This window comes from Drosophila takahashii, chromosome 2R (assembly GCF_030179915.1).
Source record: "Drosophila takahashii strain IR98-3 E-12201 chromosome 2R, DtakHiC1v2, whole genome shotgun sequence".
Lineage (NCBI taxonomy): Eukaryota > Metazoa > Arthropoda > Insecta > Diptera > Drosophilidae > Drosophila > Drosophila takahashii.
In genome coordinates this window covers 35,697,701-35,711,169 of record NC_091679.1, presented here as the reverse complement: position 1 = coordinate 35,711,169, position 13,469 = coordinate 35,697,701, and the positions used below count along the sequence as shown (strand labels likewise).

General features: G+C 42.6%; 1 protein-coding gene across 1 annotated transcript in view; it reads left to right on the top strand.

Moving 5' to 3' along the window:
• The window catches only part of ASPP (Ankyrin-repeat, SH3-domain, and Proline-rich-region containing Protein), a 36,286-nt gene that overhangs the window by 15,205 nt on the left and 7,612 nt on the right, over positions 1–13,469 (top strand). The gene's annotated exons all lie outside the window — the stretch shown is intronic.

Genomic DNA, 13,469 nt, shown 5'->3' with positions numbered 1-13,469 from the left:
GAAGTGGAATTAAAAACATCATTAAAACTTAATTTTGTTAATGTTTTTAGTATATATTTTTTTAATATCATTTTAATTTTGGTCTTTTTCGTTAACTTTTGTATAGTTTTCTAATCATTATATTTTACTCTTCAATTTCTTGCGAACGAGTATTTACCTACTGGGGTTGCCTACTTGGCCATCAAGTCGTTTCTACTCTAAGGAACTCCAACTTCATGATGGGTTTCCCTGCTCAATTAGCAATATATTAAATTATTTATTTGAAAAGTCGCCCACTTGAAGGTCATAACTAATATTGGAATTTCCCTAGGCGGCGCCACCCACCAACTGTCCTCTATTTCAGCAATATTTGTGTTGGCCCATTTCCTTAAGTGCAACGTCAGCTTGGCATTTCGCAACTTTGTTGCCGTTTCCTGGAGGGAAATATAAATGCCAGGCCATGGCAAAAGACAAACAACTCACACATACGGGGGAGAGTCACGCACACACAGACACTCCACACACACACACACACACACACCCAAAGGCTCACGCACACATGTGGCGAGCATGCAGATGTGACAGAGTGGGACTTGAATTTTTAATGCAAGGCAACAACCATTCTCAGCGGCATATTTACATTCCGGCTCAATGTCAATTGTGTTTATAAATTAATTTGCAAAAAGACAAATGTACACATGGCATTGGGTGATGGCCTGATGGGGCGATAGGGTGAGCCGTTGCCAAAACAAGCACGCCTTTTGTTTAGAGGCCATTACGGCCAGGGATCCCAGGGCCTCTGTTCGACTGCTGCCAGTGTCAGCTCATGTGGAGCCTCTCCTCCAACTCTGGCTCCTGATTCTCCACAGGTTACTGGCTTCTGCTGCTGACCCCCGCCCCCCTAGACGCATTGTTCTCTGCAGGGTACCTTGTTAAGGGACCCTTTGCCATACCTCCATACCTTCGGTGCCCATTTCCGTGCCCGTGCCCAAAACCCCCATGCTGTACCTCAGCTGGCGTGACAGGTTGTTGTCGTCGTTAGATGTTAGACGCATGCTTTTGTTTCTTTTCGGTGTCCTCTTACCCGGCAAATGCGACAGCAAACTGGAAAAAATATTTTTGAAATCGCCTGGGGAGGGATAACTTTTTAGGAAGCTAAAGTTACTGGTCATAGTGGCTATAATAGTGATTTCTTTTATAATTATTTTACGGCTCACTCTGTCATGTACTATGCAAATATATCAAAATCACTCATACGACACGTGTAACAGGTATTTATTTTACAAATTAAAACCTACTATAATTTAAAGTGTAAACATATTGCTTTAAATTTTTAATGAAGAACTGCTCTAGGTATATTTTAAGCTGGTGAACGTACTTAAACTGCCCTCAAGTTTTAAGTGACACGTTTAATCAGCTGTTTAAACAAAATATTAGTCTTAAAATCATACAAATTGATGAGTCATAATCAAGAGAATTGTGTTTTCTGTAAACATATAAATTAATTAAGACACCTTGAGGCTGAATTTGTTCTCTGTGTAGAAGCAGGGGGAAAAGCGTGGGGAGGGGATGAGCAGCTGCCAGTTGTCGTAAATATTTGCTCACAAAAGTCGGCAATGATTTGATGCACACGCACACAGGCAGCTGGCTAAGCTGAAACTAGCTAAGCAGCCCACACAAAAAAAGACAGCTTAACCCGCCGGGGGGTGGAGTGGGTGGCGGCTAATTTGCGCAACGGAATGACAGCCTAGGCCAGATACAGTGGGATTTCTAAATGCCTCGAGCATATGGCAGATAGATGGGCAAAAAGTCAAGGCGAAAATGACAGAAATCACGGATTAATAAATTGTTTGTTTTTCCCACAAAAAGCAATCGTACGTGTTTGATATGTATTTCTAACCTACAATCCTTTTATTCAATAACTCTGCAATGAAAGATTGTATCTTTCAAATTAAGCTAATAATATACAATGGATAAGCATAGAAGATATTTTGAAATGCTTTGTTTGCTTATGCTTTCATGTATATTCTCTGAAAAATTCCACAAATTATTGAACGCCTGAAATACTTGAAATCCTAATGTATTCGCCTAGCGTTTTGGCATTATTAAGCCATTCTATCAGCACAATAATCAGCAAGAGACATGCGTTCGCCTGCATGCCTAATGCTTATATTCGAATTTAATCCTTAGTCTTTCATTGGGATAATACCCGAGCAGAACTGCAGCAACGCACGCACTTCCGTGCGGCATCTTCAGCAATTTGGGAATGCAAGTGAGCAAGGCCACCCACATTTTGCTACCATCCTAACCACCCCATCCAAACCCACACAGCTGCATTGGCATTCGGCAATTGGTCGTTCGGCTTTTCCAGCTTTCGGCTTTTCTTTTGCCGCCGCCACCCGATGAAACTTCGTTTTCGAATTCAAACCAGCGGCAGATGTCGTAGCGTTCAGTTCAGTTCCTCCAGCGGTTCTATAGTCAGTTGTGCTTTGGCTGGCGGTCGCGAAAGGCGAAAGTTGCGAGAGCTAACGCGAAATTCCCTTTTGCCGCTAATATAACGTAACGTTTCGGTTCGGTGTTTGGTTCATCCAATAACGTAACGTAACGTAAACACTTTGTTTTGGGGCCGCGGCTCGTCGTTTGGCGCATTTTTCGTGAGTTATTAAAATGCGATAAAAGCCAGTGAATCGGTAATAAAGCGCTTATCTGGGCCCGCAATTACGACCCAGAAAAGGGCGGGCGGATCGCGCGTTTTTCGCCTTTTGTGGTGGCGACAAAGCAAAAAAAAATAAGGAACAGAAAATATCAGAAGCAGCCTTCAGCCTGCCGGCATTGTCCAATTACTCGCGGGCGCTGTGAAGTCAATTGTGAGCTGGCCCGCATCTGTTACAAATTTCTTTTGCAGGCCCAAGAACTCCCCCCAGTCACTGCCCCCTGAAAATGTCACCATTCCACATCAAACCTCACACACACATCCGGCCATCAGCGCCTAAATGTATGCTTTAGTGCGTCCGTCTGTCTCGGTGTCTCTTTTAGTTAATAGTTGTCTACGTGTGCGGCATATTACCAACCCAACATTAATGTGGGCCAGCACACACACCTTTACACCGTTTGGGAGCATGTTTGTTTTTCTTGGCTTTTAGCTTCCGCTTGCGGGCTATCTTGAAAAACATTCAAAGTATCTTTCGGATGTGCCACTTGGCGAGCTTCGGTGTGTGTGTCTGTGTGTGTGCTACTTTTTGGGTGTTTATGGCATTTAAATCAATAATGTCGCCTGACAGCAACTCACTCCCGCTTTTCCGCTTTCCACTCCCCGCTGCGAGTGCAATTTGTGCGGATTTGTTGCCTTCATTTTGCTCAAGTGCACCCGTCGCCGCCCACGTTGCAAGGTATTAGAAAAAGGTGACTCGGAAATATAAGGCAGCCAGTGGAATATGCACTTACCAAACCCTCCTCTCCCCCTCAACCTGGCCTGAATTCGCTTAATGAGCGCAACATGGCCGCAGATACTTTGCACACACTTATTTAACGCTCATACGCCCCGTTGGCCGCCACCCTCTTTATTTTTTGGTTTCGCTCGCATTCAGGGGGCCAAGGGCAGGCGGCTTTTGTTGGCCAGGATTGCTAGCAACTGCAAACTGCAAACTGCAGCTCGGGATTTATGCTGCTTTTTACTTAATCTTATTTAAAGGGGGCATTGAAAAGACGCCCTGGGCTGGGCTACAAAATTTTAATGAAGATGCCGCCGCCGCTCCCCGCTCTCTCCGGTCAGTTTTGTGGCATTTTAATTTGCTAAGCGTGTCCAAGTGTCCGGCTACAATTTACACAAAGCTGCCGCAAACTCAATTTGCACAGCCACAATTGCCGGGCGTTGAGAGCGACGTTGAAACGAGGAGGACAACTTGGGGTTGCAACATTTTAATCAAATGTGTAAAAACTATTTCCATTACCACACGCCACCTCGACCGTTTCTAAATGGCAGACATCACATCATCATGAGGGCTCGGGCCATTGGAGACCACGTCGCCTCCATGAATTCGTTAATTAAGCTTAATGTGCAATTAAAGCTTCAAGGAATGTGAACCCAACTTTGGTCAGGTCCAAGCTGATTTAATTTGAATTTCGGTTAGGAGCAGAAAGACCAAATCCACATGGATGCTCTTTTTCGGCCAGCACATTATCTTAAGCTCATAAATTTAACCCATTTTTTGTTTGGCTCCCCGTACGTACATACACTTATAAGGAGAGCCCATCAGGCTGGGCTAAATTTCCCAGAAGGGTCGTAAGGCTCAAAGATGGAAAACTTTTAGATTACCTGTCTGACTGCCAGGAACAAAAAAAAAACAGAAGAAGAAGCTAAAGCAGAAGTGGACCTAATCAAAGGTGCAAAGTTGGAGTCATTTGGTAGCTTCTTTTTTCTGCAGCAATTAAGCATGAATTGGGTGATATCAATTTAATGACTCTGCCGGACTTAATTAACTTTTCCTTTGAAGTTTTAAAGTTACAAAAGATGTGGTGGCAAAAGAAAATGTTATATTAAATTACACTATCAATTGTTGAACCTATTTTCGGATTTACCACTCATGAAATCACTTTGCTGACCACCAGATTTCGATTTAGCCCCCATTTGGCTTCCGTGCGGACCATTTCCCCTTTGTCCTGCTCCTTGGCCTGCTCCCGGTGCCCAAGTCCATTTGCTCTTGGCACTTCACTAATCTGTCCATTGTGAGACATTGAAAGTGGGCGGCAGTAGGCCTAGCCACGCCCCTCTGTCCCCATGGCTCTTCATAACTGTTTGTGTGCGGGATGAAGTGGGTGCGGGAGGAAGGCGGTGAATTTACGACCACAGTCAACACTCATGGTTAACTCATGGTCAATGAGCGGGTTCACGAACTTCCGAGCACAGGTTGCTCGAGGGGGCGGCGAAAAGCCAAGGAAAAGTGGGTGGGCTGATATCGGAGGAGGGAGGACGTATTATACACCAGAGAGCATCCTTCACGATTACTTAATATTAATGACTCCAGGCTGTGTGGTCACTCGGTGGCCATTGGCCGTGGTCCCAGGTCTCTATTCTCCGCCTCCATCTCGCTAACCTCCTTCCTTCCTTGCGCTTTCCTTTGTCTCTTTTTTTTTGCACAGCGAAAAATATCACTGGAAATTATTTCTTTATAAACAAAGAGTATTCTAGTCACTCTAACCGTTTAAATAATATTAGTTTACTCATTTTAAATAGGTCTATAAAATTACTAAACAAACAAAAGCAGAAAACTTAAGGAATTTGAAAAGTTACTTACTTATCGTGCAATTAAAAAAATAAAAAAAATATTATCTCTATCATTGTTTAAAAATATTATTTTGTATTATTTAGTGTAGTAAAAATATGATTCATTCACAAAGAATATTACCAATATTATTTAGTCTTTCTGTCGCATTCCTTTATATAAAACACAATTCTAAAACAACAAAGTTCCGTAAACTTTTCTCAGTGCACCCCTGAGATCCTTGCGCTGATGTCGCAAATCTGACATCGCCGTCGATGAAAAACTTTGCCGCTTTGGTCTTTTGTAATGAATGCCCTTTTATCTGTATTAGTTTATGTGTGGGAGAGTGGAAAGCCCGCTTTCCCCCCCCCGCTTTCTGGCCAAGGCCAGAATCAACGGTTTATCTTGGTCGGGGCCATTGTGTTCGACAGCCGCTGCTGCTGGGGAATATTTGCTTAAGCTGATTTAACTACATTAACTTGATTAAATAAGTATTAAACAGTCAGGGGGATGGGGATGGCACAAACTGTTTGCTCCCAGATGCGGGTAAGCGGGTATATGGCGCATCTCCTCGACTACCCATTCACTTTTTTATAGGTTCTATTGATTGATTTCGAATTACAATAAATGCTTTGCTACCAGTTGTTTTCGCTTCGGGCGGAAAAAGAGTTCAGAGTTGTCTTTCCAGCAGTTGTTTATTTTGGTTTACCATACTTATACCATAGTAATCCCTTTGCATTTACAAAACGGCCTGCATATAACAGAATAAAATTGAAAAAATATATATTTTATATCCTAGCTAGGCAAAAAACAGACAACTTGCTCATCACTGCTTTTCGGAAGCCAAAAGTCCTCCATCTGCAACCCACAATCCAGTGATATTGCCCGCCAGCTGTTTGCCTTTGCGATTGAATGTGGCTCAATTGTTGTTCGAATCAAATCGGCTAGAACAACATTATTGTTGTGGATTCCTCGTGCTCCACGCACATTGCATAAATAGTTTGATTGTGACACGGATTGAGATTGCTAGCCGTTTTATGGCCAAGTAATTAACATTCCCAGGGCGCTAAGTGGAAGCCATGTTGGCCAAGTCAAGGTCAGGCAATGCAATTTGGACAATTTTTGGCTTTTGGCTTTCGGTTCGTTCTGGCTGGGGGATTCCCCTGATGGCTGGATATACATTCTTGTTGTCACTGAAGCTGCAGTGAACCCGAAAGACAGAGGAGCAAAAGGGGGGCGGAGGAAATGGCAAATGGAAAGTGGAAAATAGAAAATTCTGCTTTTATAACTTTGTTAGCGCTCACTCTAAGTCAGGGAAATGGAATGCGGAAAGCGTAATTTAATGAAAAGTCATCAAAGCAATGCACCAGGGAGATTGCGAATCTAAACTTTTCGATTTCATTAACCGAACAGTGTCGGGCTGCCGGAAAGCATTTAAACAAGTCAACCATTAAATTCAGTTTAATTTATGCAAAGTGGAAATCTGTTTTGCTCGTAACGCAACGAGCCGTCCAGCCTTGAGGCCATAAATATGGGGCATAAAAAATATTATTACATATTATTACGGTCGGGGAAATTAATGTCATCATCGGGAGCCGCAAGCAAATTGGTTCCGAAGCCCATCTGAATAATTGCCTGTGAATCTGTCGCAGGACATCTGCACATGTCTGTTCTGCCGGCCAATTTGTAGTTGAGTGTCGGCCAGGATTTGGCCACTCCTTTCTCCTTGGCTTTCTGACAGTCTGCCTGTCTCTGCTTTCTAGTCCTCTGACAGCTCTGGAAATGAGCAAATTTTTGGGTCGTCATTCGAGTTAATAATAAACAGACACAAACAGAGCCACACACAGTCACGCACACACACACACACACACACGTCAAGGACATTTGAACGGAACAAAAATAAATGTAGGAGGAGAAGAAGGCAAAGTCCTGGGAACCCACCAAATTGCGCTTCATTTATTTATAATAATTACAACTGTAAAAAGTTTTAAAAGTCATTTCAATGGCAGCCGCTGCCAGGGTCTCAAACTCAAGTATGCAGGCTAATAGGTCTGCAGAATGGTAAATAAGGACGACGAAGGAGGAGCCAACTATGTCCGAGTCCTGAATAATGAATTCCGTGAGAAATTGAACTATTATTTGCCGGTCCGGGCAATCGGGGTCGAGGATCGAGAGGGCTGTGCCCCCGTGCTGAATACTTTGTTACCCGGCAAATTTAAATTTAATTCCCTGAATTATGGCCACAATTTACCAGGGGCCCATGGCGACCAGCTGACCAACTTACCATCTGACCAGTTGGCTTGCATAATCTGCGCTTAAAAAATGAGCGTAAATTTTTAATGCCCCTACGCCCAAGTGGCACTCGCCCATCTCGGTTTATTTATTTATTCCTTTATTTTACACTGTTTGTTTATATATTTTATGATTGTGTTAAATCAATTGCTCCGCGGGAGAAAGAGGCGTGTAAATTTTATGCTTCAATTTGGTTTTTATTTATTTTCCTTTATTATTGTTTTTATGATTTTTTCCCTCTGTCATCAATAATGAAACGGGGATGAGAGTGAGAGTGTGAGTGTGAGATGAGTGAATGGCAGAAGCCACGCAATTCAATAAAGCATTAAATTAAAATTAAATTTACAAAAGCAAACGCAATTAAGTTGCCAAACAGTCGATAACGAGTGCAGCGACATTGAACCGCCCTCGTCCTTTTTCCAGGGGCTTTATTTTTTTGTTTGTATTTTGCGATTTCCTGACAGTCACTTAATTAACGCAAATTATTTGCGATGCCAATAAGCCATCAGTATATATTAGGTTTTGAGGTTGCAACTTTGCTAAGCCTTTTTTATACCCAGTTTAAGTGCTGATTGCGTTTGAATGGGACTGAATATTTCATTGAGTTCAATGGGCCAAACTCTATCGATTGACAGCAAAAAGTAATTCCTTCCTCTTCTCCTGCCATCCAATATGAAAGTTCTCAATTTGTGGGCCCTCAGAAGTATGCAACACTTTTCGAATGAGTGCAGGCATGCGAAGGGAGTCGTGTTCGAATTGCTCCATTGCGAAATACTTTATTGGATTTCCTGTCAAGTCCTTTGCTAAAGGGATTCCCTCTGGCCAACATACTGCAGTGGTTTTATGAAGGAGCAGCCAAAGCTGCAATTATTCAATTTAGCATTGATGCAAGTTATTTATTTTACTTTTTGGTAATCTTTTCTGGGTTTCTGATATAAGTCAATTGTAATCCATACTTGGCATATTTTGCATTTTCGTTAAGCCACAATTTGTTTTAAAGTTTTACACATTTTATGCTACGTGATTTCTAGCTGTATATATGGGCAATTACAATTTGTTGAACAAAAAAAAAACATTTTTAATTGTTTTGGGAAAAACGTGAGATTAAATTACAAAATAAAACGGTCACTTTAAATTCTATTTAATAAAATAAAATTCAATACCATTAAAATCATATTCAGAGCATTAAATCAGCTTATCGGAGGCATTTAAAAAAATAACTATAAAACGTTCTTATTTTTGCTGGTATTTTACATCCGATTCGCAGACATTTCGCGCACATTTCTGTGACCTTGAACGCACTCGTATTTCATTTGTAGAATTTCCTTTTTTCGCTCATTTGAAACAGGTCAGAGGCTGCTCACGTGTAAATTGACCCACAGGCGCCTACCAACACCCCCTTTAACCCCCCTACCTGGGAAAACAACCCCCCTTTTGGCAGCCAGCCCGTTGCTTTAATTACTCTTGCGGAAAATTGCTTCAACTCTCAACTTTGTTGAGTGTTAAGCATTTGGCACGAAACAAAAAAAAACAAACCGAAAAAAGTGGGAAAAAGCCGACACGGACTTGGACTCGAACTGGGACTCTCTTCTTCGCTGAATGAGGGTCAGTGGAATTACAACGCGTGTGGATGGTCGGTCGGTGGTCTTTGGACGGCCTTTGCTCCAAACGGTGTATGATGGTCGTTTACCAAGTTAAGGGTTCCCCCCAAAAAAGAGACCAAACCAAACCGTACGGAACCGCAACCGCAGCAGTCCGCCGGACATCAGCAGTACGTCAAAATACTTTCTCGGGTGTGAGAGAAAGTGAGAAGTGAGAGGGGGGACGAGAGATTCGCGTGAGCGACGACTTAAGCCCCTTAGCAGGGTTTTTGTTGGACCGAAGGCCCTTGTGCCCCGCATCCTGGCCCATTCCTTCCCCCGCCTTCCTTGACATGAGTGTGCGAAACTTTTTGCCGAGGCAAAAGCCACTCGCAACTGAAACCACTTGGAACAAACCGTTTGCCAAGGAGAAGGAGGAGGTTCGGGGGGCAGAAGGAGCAGGACGTCGCTGGAGAGTGCCACTACTGTCTGCTCCAGTAACTAACACGAAAGTGAAGCTTGATTTTGGCCACCCAAAGGCGAAGGATCCTTGTCGCATTTACCATATGTGGTGTGATGTGGTGCGGTTCAACTAAGGGGAATATGTTTTTATCAGGGATGCACAAATGTCACAACTGCCAACGACAATTCGGTTGACAATCAAATTGCGGGATTGCTCTGGTTGTGCGGTTAAAATGATTATTTTTCTGCAGTATAACTATTCTTTTGCTAAATGTTTCTATCAGTTCTGAAAATCTGTCACAATTGGCTGGGGTTTTAGTGGTTCACAGACAAAATTAAATATTTTAGATTCAAGTTTCGGTTCGGAATATGTCAAAAACATTTGAAATATTTTCATTGAGCTAAGGAATAAAAATGTTTGGTCTATTTTCTAGCTCCTCGTATCCCTGGCTTTCGATATGCTTGTAAATGAAAATCTTTATGAGAATGTGAGTTTCAGGTGTCCTTGTCTCGTTTTCGTCAGCGGGCCTCCCATTCGTCTCCCATCGCTTCACACAAATTGCCAAAGTTGCGGACATTCTATCGCATAGGCAAAACTTTCGCTCGTCGCCAGTTGCTGGAATTAATTAAAATACAAAATGGCCACAAAGGCGATGGCGGGCAAACCAATCCCAATGCCAATCCGTGACGGGATCACAGCCGGATGTGTGTGCTGCGAGGCAGAGGGATGCGCGGTTTCTATGCCTTTCTATGCGTTTCTAAGGGCAGTTGGCCCCTCTAATCGTTTTGCTGCGGCTGGCACTTCCATCAAACACGCTTCCGCAGTGCATATCCTGTTTGTAATCGATTTGGAAATGTGCAGCAAGGACACTGTCCGGCAAACTGTCGAGAACTGAGGCAAACTGAGGAGAAATGGCGGAAGGAAAGCGAGTTACGACAGGACGCAAAAGAAAAGTAGAACAAAAGGGGAAAAAATTAGCAATAAACGTAAGCGCACGCGATGTCCTGGCAAAGGACTGCCTCCTCCTGGCTGAAAACGGGGCTAAAATCAATAAAATGCTTGTTGCTCCGACACCAACAAAAAGCAGCAACACAAGAAGTAGCAACACCAGAGGCAACAACATTAATACAATGCCAGCGACGTCGCGACTTTTTCCCCGACATCTTTCAATGTACAATTATATTGGTTGGCTTCTGCCACGCCCCCGCCCCTAGCCCTCGCAGCCCCTCCCCCAAAAAAACGCCTTCTCAAAATGTAAAGGGGTACTTCGTCGCTGTGCAACATAAATAGTTGCGTTTTTGCCTCCCTTCGAGTGCACCTAGAGAAACATTAATTACAATTTTAATTTTAAATTAAAAACCTTTAAAAATACTTTTTGGGAGTCGCAGAAATAAATCTAAAAATGTAGTAAAATTATTTTACAAAAATGTAGGATACTTATAAGTATTTTGGACCAAAGATGAGCTAAAAACAATATAATATTGTTAAATTTAATGCTGAAAAATTTGTAAAAAACTACAGAACTAATGTTCCACCATATTTTTAAAGAATATGGTCAAAGCTTTGCCTCAACCCTTTCTCCTAAATTGAAATCAATGTAGTTTTTTTAAAAGCCAAAACAAAGTGATCTAATTACAATTATTTTTTGGGGTTAACAAAGCTTGTATAGCTGGCAAGTTGAAACTGATATTGCTCTATTTTATTCTCAGTGGCTAGCTTTTTGTGCTGCGCCAGCGAAAATGCCGGAAATTCTTGGGACTGGGTAGAGTGTCCTTCGCTGCCGATTCCTCAGCTGCTCCTGGCTGCTTGCTCCTTGTTCCTCCTCCTGCTTAGCTTCGTCAGCGCCATAAATGGCTGCAAAAATGTAAATAGAGAGAGACGGGGGGAGAAGGAGGAAAAGGGGGTATAACGCCGAGCACATTGCTCGTTACATGCTGGAGATTCCTGCCAGCGAGCGAGTTATTATGACAAACTTTGTTAATTGGAAAATATTCCTCGAAAATGCTGGCTGGCTGGCTGGATGGCTGCCGCCACATTGAATTTACAGGATACATTCATCGCTCGGGCCGTGTGCCTCTGGTTTTTCGGTTTCTGCGGTCTCAATGCATTCGACAAGTTCTGAGCTCTTTGCTTTTTGCCGCCCTGTTGGTGCGGCAAAGTTTGCTTTTTTGAGCAAATATTTGCGCAGATGGCATCGGTGGAAAGTAGATTAATTCATTACGCTGCCAGCAAGTTCGTTAAAACTATGGCCTAAAGATAGAGGAACTTGGTCTTTAAATAGTTGCAAAGTTCTGGGGAGTTTGACAAACCGCTTATGGGTAACTTTATGACAGCTGCAAATGGTTTTCCTCGAAGATCGGCGACGCGAGGTTGACTGAAAGTTGACTGCCGGACATTTGATGTCTCTCTTTACGGCTGCTGTTTTACATGTGATTTATAGCTGCGAAACGCGCTGTCTCAGGACATATGTTTGTCTTTTTTGTATCATTTTGCCGTAATGTAGGTATGTCTTTTTTTCTCTTTTTATTTGCAACATACACAAGTATAATGTGACCCAGTAAAACGGGGCAATAAATTGAGTGAGGGGAGTGGATTGGGGCATCAATTGCAGTCTGTCTTCTGCCCTGCCTGATCATCTTGTGGGGTTCAGAATTGAAGCAGCTCTTGCCAAGGCAATCCATTGCAGCCACCATCGTCGTCATCGCCATCATCAATTCGTCCCTGGACCTGATGATGGTGACCAAAGCCAATTGTACTTGGCGAGGCCAAAAAGCAGAAAGCACCATGGGAACGAGTGCAAGTCGATGGCTGGTTGAACTGCTTGCAGTGAGAAAAAATGTTTAGTATTATAGTATAAGCTAAACATTTTATGGTTGGTCTTTCCATTCGGTGTTTAATATTAGGAATATTTTTAAAAAAAACTTTTAGCACCAAATATTTCTATAAAATATATATTATCAAGATAACATTATCAATATTTTTGAATTTTTTAAAAATTATTGTTTGTTAATTTTGTTATAAGAACTTTAAGTGAACGTAAACTGAAGGTCTCGTTTAGCTGATCATATTTTTTATGGGGAAATTAATATTTATAGTGAAAGTCTAGTATAAATATATTTCATAGTTAATCTGATTTTAAATTCAGAATGCGGTAAAGGGATAGGGGAATCGTTCCTCGAGTTGTGTAATATTTTTTCCCATATATGCAGTTTTCTGGATTAAAGTATGTTGAGCATTGTTCCCTAACAGATTTTATATGTATCTTCATTGGCGTATAAACGTTGAATCCACAATGATATTCCTGATTAAACCCGACATGTTTATCCCCAGTGTTGGCGTGAAGTAGACACGATACTCGATAACTGACTGGGACGTGTCCATGGCCAATCCTCATGACGGCATTTTATTGTTTGCAGTCGGTCTTTAGCCTGTCGAGTGGATATATATATGCATGGCGATATGGGTATATATGGCGTTTTCCGTTCGAGTGCGACTCTGTTAGGGCTAGATCTGCCGCTATCCGGTTATTCCGTACTTACTCCTTGACCCCTCCTTTTCCGTATCCTTTATGTAATTGTAAGTGCCAGCGATTATGTACACGCAACTATGACTCTAACTGCCGCTTGTTGTTTTTAGCAGTTGGTAGTCGGAGTCCGTCGAGCGTTGTTATTGTCACGGCTGTTTGGAGCGCTGCCCGTTGCCATTGACAACCCCTTGGGCGCTCGGTAAACACCCCATAACCAAATCCACCCACGCACTCCAGAACAACCACATGGCTGCATACACTTGTGCACTTTCCCATCCAACGCCAACACCCACGAACAGAGGAACCCCCATTCACACCCACAGCCACACAAAGTGTGCTTTCAATCAGGCACTGAATTGAAAATCCAT